The sequence below is a fragment of the Montipora capricornis genome, chromosome 3 (assembly GCF_036669925.1).
Source record: "Montipora capricornis isolate CH-2021 chromosome 3, ASM3666992v2, whole genome shotgun sequence".
Lineage (NCBI taxonomy): Eukaryota > Metazoa > Cnidaria > Anthozoa > Scleractinia > Acroporidae > Montipora > Montipora capricornis.
Window position 1 is genome coordinate 8,848,378 of NC_090885.1, and position 12,500 is coordinate 8,860,877.

The 12,500-nt window shown below is 39.7% G+C and overlaps 1 pseudogene; it reads left to right on the forward strand.

Annotated features, from left to right (window-relative positions):
• The first annotated feature begins 3,336 nt into the window (after window positions 1–3,336).
• LOC138039804 (uncharacterized) lies at window positions 3,337–4,453 on the forward strand (annotated as a pseudogene).
• Window positions 4,454–12,500: the final 8,047 nt, after the last annotated feature.

The following is a 12,500-nucleotide window of genomic DNA, read 5'->3' on the forward strand; positions in this document are numbered from 1 at the left end:
TAGACATTGTAAACAGATTAAGAAGCAATTACAGCTGTCCCAATGAAAAAATGTACAACCCTACGTCTGTTTATAGATCATCAGTGTAGAAATATTCGACTCTGGGAACAATATTAATATAACATTTCCAGGTCAAATGCTCCTGGAATAAAATTCATATACTGTCACGAAGTGTTTCGCAACTGCCTCGGCTACGATTTCATTTTAATTGAATTATTCCCGTCTAGTATTACGAAATGCTACCCTGCTACCCTGCTCACAGACGTTTTTTCTGTTTTGGGAATTTGGTGCGCGCACAAGATAAGCAATTGCCCGTGAGAGAGGGCGGAGCGCCCTTTTTTTTTGTACGTGCATCTAAAAATGAAGAGAGTCTGTGAACAGGCTGGTAAAGTACACAAAGTGTAGAGTTCTGCCTAAACGGTGTTCTCACTTCTCCTCAGAGGCTGCTTCCAGAAGTGAATCATTCACCATTTGTTCTCGCCGGAATAACTAAGTCAAGAAAAAATCTATTTTGTTCATTGTTTTGCTTTTTTGCTTATTTTTGAAGTTTGTTTATGTTTAAAAGAGCGTTCCTTTTCGGAGAGTGAGATCATTTCTTGTTTGTCAGACTGAGTCCTTGTTACAAATCAGTCAGTTCCCTTTCAGCTCGTGACTGTTTGCACGTTATAAATGTCTCTCCCCGCTCTAACAAATCAATGACACCTTATCTTATAAATGTGAAGAGGTATTCTAACCTGCATAACAGGTGCTTTATGAGCCAAGCGAGGCGAACGTGGCATTTGCTCAAAGCGCGAAACGAGTGCGAAGCGCGAGACGAGGGATAAAGAAAGATAAAGCTTTATTTTTTCCTCCCCTTGTCGCGTTTCGCGCTTCGCGCAAAATGCCGCTTTCGCCTAGCCTAGCTCATAAGGCAGGGGCACCCTGTGAAATATCTGTTCGGAGAAGCAAACATTGCCTAGGATTTTCTATAGCTTGAGGAAGGCTAAAAATTTCTAGATGACCGTTCCATTCACGTACATAATTTTCGAAGATTATGTAATAACTTCCCTCCGATTTTCTGAAGTTCATTTTTCCCATTTCACTCCCCAGGTTAGGTTATTTTTCGTAGAGAAAGGAAGCCTAAAATTTACGGAATATAACACTGAAGCCCTCGTAACTTCGAAAAGACTCAAGTTACCCTAGGATGACCGAACAGATATAAATTTCTTAGCGCCACTGAGAAAACATTTCTAGGGATCTGAAAGTACTCTGGATAGCCTAAAAAGTCTTTTCAAAGTAATTCGGGGGGAAACCGTCGTTGGGTGCCCCTGATAAAGCGCCTGTTATGCAGGCTGGAGGTATTTCTGCAAGTTCTCTGAGTTAACCAATGATAACTTTGTTTATCTTCGCTAAACAACACTTCTAGAGGTCTCTAGAGAAAGCGTTACGCGCGAGAATGTGGAATTTTATAACACTCCACATCGCGTATTCAGCCCTGCGGAGTGGTTCTCTTTTTCTCGCGCTCGCGGCGTGAATTGGTCAAGTTTAACTCAAAGATTACTATTAGCCTCAATAGGCTTTTCAACAATTTTGAGGAGGTCTCGAAGGTTTCAAGGATGCGATGAGCACACTCAAGTTTGAAGTTGTGTTGTGAACAAGCTCTAAATGAAACTGAGAATTTCTAGTTACCTGGCTAGGGTTTCCTGGTTTCGGAGGAAAAATCATAAAAAACAAATCCGAAACAAAACTATAGCAAGCTATAAAGCTGAATTTTATGCTATTTTATTTTGCTGTAGGGATTGTTGCAAGGTGGTAAATTCGGTAATAACGAACGTATTAAGGAAACATTTGTGTTTGAAATATTTTGGGAAATATTATACCTTCACTCTGAATCAAAAACTGTGATGAATGTCTTTTACAACCAGTCAGCATATGCATGTGTCTGGACCAATACAAATATATAAATCAAATAAAGCAAGAAGGTCTGTTCTGTGAAAAGTGTAGGTATTTTTTTACCAACAAAACAAAGACCGAAAACAGAAGCTATTGAGTATTTCGTGACAGTTTGCTAACGTGACCTTGGCATATGTAACCGATTCGTGGGTCAGTAGAAGTCATAAGACCTTGTGGTGGCTTGAAATCTTAAGCAAACAAATTCAAAATCGAAGTCAACGGTTTCGAATGCATTTTAATTCTGCTTTTTCCCCCTGAAGAAAACTATTTTACCATTGTGGTAACGGAGTTTCATCAAGCGATGACAGTTTCAGTTCGAAGTTGCGATCTCAATGATCAATCAATGCACCCACTCTCAGCTAACAGGGACCATTGATGTCACACGCTTTGGGCTTTTTTCAATTTTCGTATCTGACATTCTATATCACTGAAATGTGTTTTATTTTGATCTTAAACACCAAAGGAAATACCCAGAGAAATTTCATTGAATTAGCTTTTCAGGTTACTCTCTGGTGAGAATTTATATTATCCCATGTTGCTGAAAATAGCCTGTCACACGGAAGAAAATGTACTCTTAAATGACCTTTAAGCCAGTAAACGCTTTAGACTTTCCATTGAAGATGTGCCCATTTTGTACATATTACACAGACGATTATAAATATAAGAGCTGTAAGCTTGACATCCTTTTTGCCTTCCGTGAATATTGTCAAGAGATGCTGTCCAATGATTTTGGGTAAATTACGTTACCATGTTTGCAGGGCAAGTGATTGACTGACAAATTTTGTATTCTGATATGTGTATTACGATTTTTTATCCCTTTTGTCTTTCTGTTTTAATCACAGCAAACATAACAGGGGACTATCCAAACACCATGAAAAAATAAACAAACGAAAGGCTTTTGGGCAATTTGCACGTAAATTACGTTACTGAAATTTATTCCCATAATTTACCTACGGAATACAGCAAGTTGGTAACAGGTGTTCAAAATATATTTGCCTTCTAGGAACTCAAGAATTCATGTATCAGTTTTAATATTACTGTCATTATATAATCGCTAGAAATAATATTGAAGACAATGTAAATTACGTTACCGTAACGTAATTTACCGGAAATAAAGAGGCTTCTGTTCAGCAACGTCCTGGTGGACGAGATTCGTGAATCAGCCCGATTAAATAAGACTAACTGAAGCAAGCAGGTTATTCAAAATATCGTCTCTGGAAAAATCGTGAAGAAGTGCAGGCTTCTTAGAAGGATGAACAAGGAGACCAGACTGGCGAGGAATAGTCTAATGCAGTCCCAAAGTAAGTCCTGTGTTATGGAGAAGAGAACACCCCTCCTTCAGATCCATCAAGCCAAGCAAGAGATGGTTAAAGCTTTCCTGAAAGGGATGATAATAGCCGAATGATGCCAGGAAATAACGATGCAAAGAGAAGTGAAACAGGCGTTAAGGTGCAGAAGCGCATCCTCTGCGATTACTTGTACAACTTTTTTGACAAGTTCAAAGCAGAAAACCCAGACCAAAGGATGTCCCATGCAACATTTTGGCGACTGAGGCCAAAGCACATAATTCTGGCTTCTTTCACTTCCCGTAATACCTGTCTTTGTCAGCATCACCAATACCTGGCCCTCTTACTACGTGCTCTGAAAGGCAAAGAAGCCACCACCACTGTCAACCCTGACACGTTTATTGCTGAAAATAATGATGGGCAAATAAAAGAGATCCTAGCATGCCCATCAGTAGAGTATGAGCGGTGGAAACAGGTAGAAGATCAAGATGGGAAAAAGCGCATGAAAGTCGTCAAATACCACGTTTCCAAGGCGAAATTTATCAACGTTGTAGAAAATGCAGTGAGCAAGTTCCGAGGACACGCAAATCGAGTGACTCTGCAGTATTCCCAGCTAAAACGTCTAAAAGGTAATAGCTCAAATGGACTTTGCCGAGAACTACCTTTGCCAGTCCTGTGATGAAGTCCAGAGTGCGTATTGGAATAGGGTTATGGTCTTCATCCTGTCGTGGTTTACTTCAAAGATGCTGATGGCCACTTAAAGCACAAGAGCTTTGTATTCGTATCTGATGAGCTATCCCACAACTCATCATCGATATACCTAATACTTAAGAAGTTCCTATCTGAGTTAAAGTGTTTGGTCACACTGCTGACTTGCATCTACTACTGGACAGACAGCCCCACCTCACAGTACCGAAACAAGACTATCTTTGCCGTGACAGCTAATCACAAGAGTGAGTTTGGGTTTCCGGCTGTGTGGAACTATTTCAGTCGAAGCCGGTCACGGAAAAGGGCCATGCAATGGAGTGGGAGGAACCGCAAAGAGGATGGCAGACGAGGCAGTAAAGACAGGTAAAGTCAAGATCCAAGATGTCAATGACTTTTTCGAGCGGGCCTCAACGAGTAAAACTAGCTTCTCAGTCGCGTACAGATTTTACAGTAAAGAAGAGTATGGTAAAGCATTAGCATACCTTGAAAGAAAATACAAAGAAGTCAGGGGGTTCCAAAAACGATGAAACTTCATTCTGTGGTTGGCAATTCAGCAGAAAAAGTACTGGTAAGAGAGATCTCTTGTTACTGCAGGAACTGCCTTCATAACGAAGGATTCCAAGCAGACTCAACTTGTGGGTGGAAAGCAGTCACCATCTTAAATGAAGTTAGTGGTCCCCTTGACAGCCAACCTGCCGTACGTGTCAATGACTGGGTAGCTGCCGACTATGAAGAAAATTGATTCGTTGCCCACAAAGATAAACTAGCCGCGTACAAATTGACGAAGATGACGATGAGTTGTAGGTGTCCTTCATGACAAGAGGAAAAGGAAAGAGTTTCAAGTGGCCTGCTCGAAAGGATGTCTTGTGGCTTGAAAGACACAGCATTCTCTGCGTAATCGAGCCTCCGGTCCCCCTTGGCAGAACTGGGCGCACCTTTAAGGTTACAGATGTAACCGTTGAACTGATCGAGCAACGGCATGTACGTTTTGAGCTTTAAAAATAAAACAATGAACTGAAAACTTTACTGAAAACACTGGTTGTGCTACTTTTGTCAGAAGGAACTGAAAAGTGGCGTAGTTTGATTGATAACTGCTTTTCATATTCCATTTCTATTGCTTTATGAATGGATGTAAATTACGTTACCAACTAGAAAAAAGAACATAAATCACATATCGAAATTAAGTTTACATTGCAAAGAACTGCAGAAACTCGAACGCCTTGTTATTAATACTCCGTCCAAGGTCATAGTCAATTTTTCAATTTAATTGTGTTGTTCAAGTTTATCAGTAGTAGTTAATCGATAGTGTGTAGTTCACATTTTCTTTCATGAGAATGAAAGCTTACAGAGCATGAGTTTAGGTAAACCTGTGATTTTATACCGTTATCAGGAATAGATTGTTATCAGTGTTATAGTGTAATAGTGTGTTATAGAGTAATAGCGAGACAGTGTAAATTACGTTACTGTCATTTGTAAATTACGTTACCATGTTTCAGGCCGTTTCCGCTTATCTTTCGGCGTAACATACCAATTAAAAAGTTTGTAGTTAAATAGTTTCGTTTGTAGCATTTATAGTTAGATGAATGCGGACTTTTATATTCCCGAAGTTAAAACGTAACAGAAAACATAAAAAATGGAATTTTCATATCGATAAAAATATGATTAAACTTGTAAAATTGTTAAAAAGTTATTTCTGACAAGTTACAAGTTAGTACAAATAACAAAGCAAATTAATTTTTCCCCATATACATGTTTATTAAAAACGACAAAAGTTTACTTGCAATGACACTTATCCATTACCAAAGTTAAGTTTTTCCTATCGAGGCCCTAAAAATCACAAGTTTCTTTTTTTCACAAGACGGGTTGAACATTTTTTCGTTTAACTTGCAAACTACTTGGTCGTTAATTGCGCAAATTCAGAAAAAGGAAATTTAAAAGTTATCATATTCAGAAATGTTAGTAAAATGAAAATCGGTAACACTTCATTTTTTGACTTTACAAACTGCGAATGGTCCCAGTTGCTGCGGCAATGTGGCTGAACAAACGTTTTTCAGTCGTCATATAAAAAGTTATTTACGGCTCTCACCCACACAGCTGAAAGCTAGGAATAACATTTTCACTGTAAAAACATATTACAAGCAACAGTAAGTAGTCCTTTTGCACTAAACTTTGCGTTTAGTATGAATTCCTTCAGCGGCCGTCTAATTTGCATACATTTTGTTAAATTAAATTCTCAAATTGCTTACTCCAGTGTCAGGGCTGTATTTAATTTCCAGAGCTAAAACTTTCCCGTAATTTACTTCAATAGCCAAGGCTTTATTCTATATGGGTTTTTCTAGGAAGCGGCATATACCAGAGGGCTTTTTCAACAGTTAAAGTTCGCTTTCATTTTCTAACATTTCAAGAGACACAAATATGTCCTTTTTAAACTTGTCGATTGTAAATGTAAAAAACTTATTTCTTCAAATTTTCTTTTACGGCTTTAAAGATTAAGAACGAAATAATATTCGCCTGAAGTTTCGATGTTAGGGATTGTTTCTTATGCGTTCACCGTTTTCTCGAAGTTGAGGTCGGATTCTGTTGTTTTTAAGCGCGAAAAACCAGAATAAATCGATTTTTCAAACTCTTTGTTATTTCTCCCGTACAATGAATCGCTTGAACCCAAAACTATTTTTTCTTGAATTAGGTCACTAAAAGGGATGTTTTGGCAAAAGAAAAAAAAATCGATTTTTTTACGAGTGTCTTGCGATTTTCGATTTTCTCGGAAAATGGCTCTTAAGCTTCAATTTGAGAAAGAACGCCATACATTGCTTTGTATTCTAAAGCTTTTTACAAATATTATTCATGAAGTATCTTTGAAAAATGTGTGGTTACTCCCAATTTTCTTTTTGGATTTCAATAACACTTGTTAAGATCTACATTTCCTCCATAATCACACACCGAGGCAAAAATATCTTTAATTAGTAGGCACCGTCCTTAAGTCCTACACATTTTCTACCAAACATGCCATTCAAAGGAGATTTGAAAGCTTATTATAAAATGTGACAACTTGTTATTACAAGGTGCGACTGCCTAATTTATTACAAAGTGCGACAACTTGTTTTTACAAGTGCGACAGCTATTTTATTACAAAGTGCGACAAGTGTTATTAAAAAGTGGGACAGCTATTTTATTACAAAGTGCGACAGGTGTTATTACAAAGTGCGAGAATATTGTTATTACAAAGTGCGACGGGTATTACGAAGTGCGATAGAACAAACGACCAAAGGGCTCAATTTCCAATGAACCAGACTAAAATTTAAAAAGATATATGACTTCCTTGTTTGATTAATTTTAGTCCAATGAAAATTATCATTGTTCTTATGCAATTGGGTTTCTAAAGTTGTAAATTATCAGTTTTAAGTTTTAGTATACGTAGGCGATGATTTGGTCTTTCGTCAACTTAAAGAAAACACAAAAACAAACAACTTAAGGTGAATTTCAAAGAAAGTGCAAAACAATACTACATGCTCTTGCTTAGTCCTTGTGATGCAAAGCACCTCCTTAGTTTGGTGCTTTCTTGAATACGACCTTGTGCGCGTTTTGAACGTTGTGCAGTCATTATTTGTTGTCGGTCTGTTTTCAGTGTTAGATTACGTAGCCTTAGGCATCAGTTTCCCGTGTATAACAGATGGTTAATTTACAACATTATTTCCCTAATAGACCAATTTTGATGTATTAAAATTCAGTCCTAAGCAAAAGGCTTTATCTGGAGGTTGAATCTTAAAAAGTGGGCGATTAACTTCAGCTGTCATATTTCGATCTCATCTATGAAATTCCCATTTGCTTTTCCTCTGACCATTCAGACCTGTTCAATTGCAGGAGTCGCTTAATTAAAAAGTGGGACAGCTATTTTATTACAAAGTGCGACAGGTGTTATTACAAAGTGCGAGAATATTGTTATTACAAAGTGCGACGGGTATTACGAAGTGCGATAGAACAAACGACCAAAGGGCTCAATTTCCAATGAACCAGACTAAAATTTAAAAAGATATATGACTTCCTTGTTTGATTAATTTTAGTCCAATGAAAATTATCATTGTTCTTATGCAATTGGGTTTCTAAAGTTGTAAATTACCAGTTTTAAGTTTTAGTATACGTAGGCGATGATTTGGTCTTTCGTCAACTTAAAGAAAACACAAAAACAAACAACTTAAGGTGAATTTCAAAGAAAGTGCAAAACAATACTACATGCTCTTGCTTAGTCCTTGTGATGCAAAGCACCTCCTTAGTTTGGTGCTTTCTTGAATACGACCTTGTGCGCGTTGTGAACGTTGTGCAGTCATTATTTGTTGTCGGTCTGTTTTCAGTGTTAGATTACGTAGCCTTAGGCATCAGTTTCCCGTGTATAACAGATGGTTAATTTACAACATTATTTCCCTAATAGACCAATTTTGATGTATTAAAATTCAGTCCTAAGCAAAAGGCTTTATCTGGAGGTTGAATCTTAAAAAGTGGGCGATTAACTTCAGCTGTCATATTTCGATCTCATCTATGAAATTCCCATTTACTTTTCCTCTGACCATTCAGACCTGTTCAATTGCAGGAGTCGCTTAATTTTTTTTCTCCTCTGAATTTTTATTCATTTCCACTTAAAAGGAAAGACATCACCACAGACAAAGCATTGTTCAAATAGAATAATTATTAACTCTACTAAAGCCGAAAGCAATTTTCCCGCGAGATTCTCAAAGCAAGCTATTGCGGTGACTTGAAATATTTTTCAGCGGCGAGACCATCAAATTTTTTTCGGCTCTAAATTTTTTATCCATTTCCACCTAAAAGGAAAGACATCACCGCAGACGAAGCATTGTTCAAACAGCATTAGCGAGCGAGCGACAATTAAATACATCTGGTCGCTGAGTAATTCTCCAGTAGTTGACAGAATTATCCTGGCTTCTTTTGAGTTTGTAATAAAAATGTAAATTAAAAAGCTTGGAATGGTGCCACCGTTCCTTTAATCCCACCAGAATTATCGTCAACTCAGTCTTACAAGACTTGATAGAGGCTGCTGCCTTCCTAAAGCTTCAGCAGATTCTGCTCAAAAATTGTCCGCCAAAACTTGCTAAAAAACGTCCCCAAAACTGCCTTAAAAGTTGATAATACCGTAACTACTTTATTTTTCATTTCTCTGAATACTTTTTTTTCGGTATATACGTAGGCTGACTTTTGTGGGCATTCAAACAAATTATATGCGGCCCAAACTTGTGGCTACAACAAAGTCATATTTCATTTTTAAGTATGTGGTATTTTGTGTTGTATATTATCAGATCTTATTTTATAGAAACAGCCGAATCCAAAATAGTTGAAACCTTTCCATAGAGAACGGTTGTCTTACGAACCACAATGTTAAATCAGACGATGTGATCACGTCAACTTTTCTTTTTAGTTAAATGATAATTCTCCAGAGATAAGCTGGTATCGTTCACCCTATGCTTGCATAAGGTAGCAATTTCATTTGAAGCGTGCATCCTGTTGTAGAGCAGAAAGATTTCCAGGAATTGTTATGAGAAATCGCCGTGTTACCGCCTTTTCTCGTGGCTAATAAAACTGCTCTTGAAAAGTAAATTAAAAATTTCAGACTTAATTTTAAAAAATATATGACCACCTTGTTTGATGAATTTTAGTCTAACGGAAATTATCATTGTTCTTATGCATTTGGGTTTCCAAAGTTGTAAATTACAAATTTTTAGGATAGACGATGATTCGGTGAATTTCCAATGGCTATCAACTAAAGCCCTGTTAAATTCCACTTTGGAAGTGTTCTAAAACAAGAAAGTATAAAACAACACCACCTGCTTTTAATTCCTTGTGATGCAGAACGCCTCCTTGGTTTTGGTGATTTTCTTGAACACAACTCGCGTTTGTAATGTCTTTAATGTGAACAAGAAATACAACACTGAGTCTTGTCTACCGAGTACCGCACGTGTCTTTCGTTCGACTACTAATACTCCAAAGCATGCTGGGGCAGTTACACGAGTCACACAACGCATGCGATATTACATTCCTCTTTTCCTTGGCCACTACAATCTAACATGTAAATAAAACTGAACGTTAAGCTAACAAAGTCTTCAATGTTCCGAAGCTGCCAAACATGACTGCCCGTGAAAAACCGCATACAGGTTCTCTGAAAAATTCACTACATGATCCACAACAACACGGACTAACAGTTCAGATCTCATCAATCTCCTCGGCGGGCGGACAATTCGCTTAGGTCTGGAGATACTGAGCTGAGGCGGATGTAGCGCGATTTCCTCTTCACTTCCGGTTGACTGGGACGTTTCTTTCTTGAGGGGTAGGATGTTCTCGCAGCTATCATCACGAGTGTTGTTCTCTTGGATCAGCGTCTGTGGAAGGCTGCGGAACATGGAGACATTTCTAGTTACCTTGGACCCATCACCTCGTTGGGCGGTGACCATGGTTCCGTTCCTTTCCGTAACTACCAGTGGAATTGGGTTAAATGGTGTCGAAAGTTTGTTTAGCCGGGGTTGTTTCACCAGAACAGTGTCTCCTACGTCGATAAGGTTTGCTTCAGCATGTAGGCGTTTGTCTGCATAGCACTTCATGATGCCTTGTGCCTCGGCATCGCGCTTACTCACATTACTGTCGTCGGGATGAGTGAAAGATTCAGCATCTGGCATCTTCGTTCGCGGGTCGTGCCCAAACAGGAGACGGCATGGAGTAAACCCTGTGGTGGTATGAGGAGTGCAGCGGTATGCTCGCAGAAACTGATGCATAGCATAGATCCAGCTCTGCCCTTGGATCTTGGCCGACTTGATCGCCTTCATTAAGGGTTTGTTGAAGTTTTCAACTTGCCCGTTAGCCTTCGGCAAGAGGGGAGTTATCTTGCGATGTTTGATACCGCAGGTCTTAAGAAAACCTTTCCAGACTTGGTTGTTGAAAGGCGGGCCGTTGTCGGTTTTTACAACGTCAGAATATCCATAGGTGCAGAATACTTTGTCCACGACTTGAATAACCTGTTCAGCAGCAGTAGAGCGTACAACCTATACAATAGGAAAAAGAGAATACTCGTCTGTAATGACCATCAAGTACTGACCAGACGGAAGAGGACCACAGAAGTCTACGCTGGGGTTGATCCACGGACCACGTGGAAGGTTCGACATGTTGAGAGGTTCTGAGTGTTGTCTGGTAGTGTTAGCTTGACATGGTATGCAGCGTCTTACGGCGTTATCAACGGCAGTGTCGAGGCCTGGGAACCACACTTTGCTCCTAATCAACGCTTTAGTCTTACTTGTGCCTTGATGACCTTCGTGGGCCAACTGTACGGCTCTGGCTTGTAGCGACATAGGCATCACGATTCGCGTGTTCCTGAGCAGCAAGTTCCCGTGACGGTTCACAGTCAGTTCATCTCTGACGTTCTAGAATTGACGCAGTGCGGCCTGGTCAACGTCATACCTGTTGACTTGTGTTACTCTATCATCAAGCCCTGCAGTTACTAGGATTCTAATACATTAGCTGCTATTGTGAACATTGGGACTAAATTCTACCATGGCTGGTGTATAAACAGTCATCTTACAATCGATGATTTACCTAAATATGTCACCATATCGAGACTCAAGGTCACTTAGCGCACGACTACCATACGCTATGGGCTGGTCGTCTTGAACTAGGATGCCTGCGCTGCCAACAGGACTTGCGTCTACAAGGATCTTGGTTTAAAATAATGGCATTGTTGTGGCTGCAGAGAGCGCGGCCTTGACGCCGGTTGCTCTTATTTCCAGGTTGCGTCACTACGTGTGAGCTTGCGAAGGGGTTCCGTGATGGTGGCAAAGTTCCGGATGAAACGGGCGCTGTACTGGGCCATGCCGAGAAAGGAACGCAGCTCAGTCGGATTTCGAGGTTCAGCCGCGTCTTGAAGCGCTTTAACTTTCTCGGGGGCGGAGGCGAGACCGTCTGCAGAGAATATGTACCCGAAGAACTCGATGCTTGGCTTGTTGAACTCGCATTTCGTAAGATTGACGTTGAGGCCGGACTCGTGAAGTCTGCGGAGCGTTTGTTCGAGTGCGGCGTCGTGTTCGTTCTGGTTTCTGCCATAAACCACGATGTCGTCACTAACATTTCGTACTCCGGGAATATTGGCTATCAGCGTCTGGATGGTATGTTGGAAAATCTCTGCGGCGGAGTTGATTCCAAAACTGAGCCTCTTATACTGGTACAATCCCACGTGCGTGAAGAAGGTGGTAATGTATCTGCATGACGGATGAAGCTCGAGCTGGTGGTACCTGGATTTTAAGTCATTTCAACCGATTCCGATAAAGGCTGGCCAGTGATTGGCTAATTGCCACATCTTGTTACTGACCAAGTTTCATGACGATCGGAAATGCTGCCGATTTTCCCCGAAAAATTTCCGATGGTACAAGAGTGTACTATTTCCGGAACCCCCAACCGGAAATGAGCCTAAGTCTCAATATTGTGACATCTGGTTGCCGACTAATTCTCCGGTAAAAAAAAGAATTCGTAAAAGAATTCGTATAAGATTGACTTTTGTTATTAAATTTATGAGAAAAACTAACGTGG